The sequence below is a fragment of the Octopus bimaculoides genome, chromosome 2 (genome assembly GCF_001194135.2).
Source record: "Octopus bimaculoides isolate UCB-OBI-ISO-001 chromosome 2, ASM119413v2, whole genome shotgun sequence".
Taxonomy (NCBI): Eukaryota; Metazoa; Mollusca; class Cephalopoda; order Octopoda; family Octopodidae; genus Octopus; species Octopus bimaculoides.
The window spans coordinates 43,623,588-43,624,551 of NC_068982.1; positions in this window are offsets into that span (position 1 = coordinate 43,623,588).

Sequence of the window (964 nt, forward strand, 5' to 3'; positions counted from 1 at the left end):
TTAATAGAATCAATACGGTTTTAAACATTTTAAATCTGCTCAACTCTAAGGCGAAGAATGAAGAAATATGAGTGCAAAACCTGTTTCGTCATTTCATTAATAAAAACCAGAAGGGTAGTGCGGTCTCATGACGTGGATATAGTGTAGATAGCCGGAGGACTCACGAGTGCAGAAACTTGATGTTTATCTGTGGATGTTATGACTTCCTGTCGATACATAAATGTTCTATGCCACAGCATGTTATGCTCTGGGAAAAAGTAAAATTATAAAAAAAAAAAAGACTGGCACTCCGTCGGTTACGACGACGAGGGTTCCAGTTGATCCGATCAACGGAACAGCATACTCGTGAAATTAACGTACAAATGGCTGAACACTCCAGAGACACACGTACTGTTAACGTATTTCTCTGAGAGATTCAGTGTTGCATAGAATGTGACAAGGCTGGCCCTTTGAAATACAAGTAACAATTCATTTTTGCCAGCTGACTGGACTGGAGCAACGTGAAATAAAGGTGTCTTGCTCAAGTACACAACACGCCGTCGGGAATCGAACTCACGACCTTATGATCCTGAGCCGAATGCCCTAACCACTAAGTCACGCGCCTTCACCCGGGGAATAAGAAACACAAGCGTTAAGACTACTCTGCGGTGGAGGGCCAAGGGTTTCAATATTATTGATAGGAAGGGTTGGTATTTGCTGTTATGAGGACTGCTACTTCAGATCATGTAATCGAAAAGGAAAAGAGGGGAGGAGGGGTGGTCATGAATAAAGAAATTTTAATCGAAAATAGTTTGTTCTAAAAGGGCCAAATAAAAAATACACAAGTTTTGTATGACATATCTTGAAGTACATTGTCCACCAAACTCCCTTATATCTCAAGACGGTAGGCGGTGATATGAGAGAAATTTAGCTGCTATTTACTCTTTTACTCTTTTACTTGTTTCAGTCATTTGACTGCGGTCAT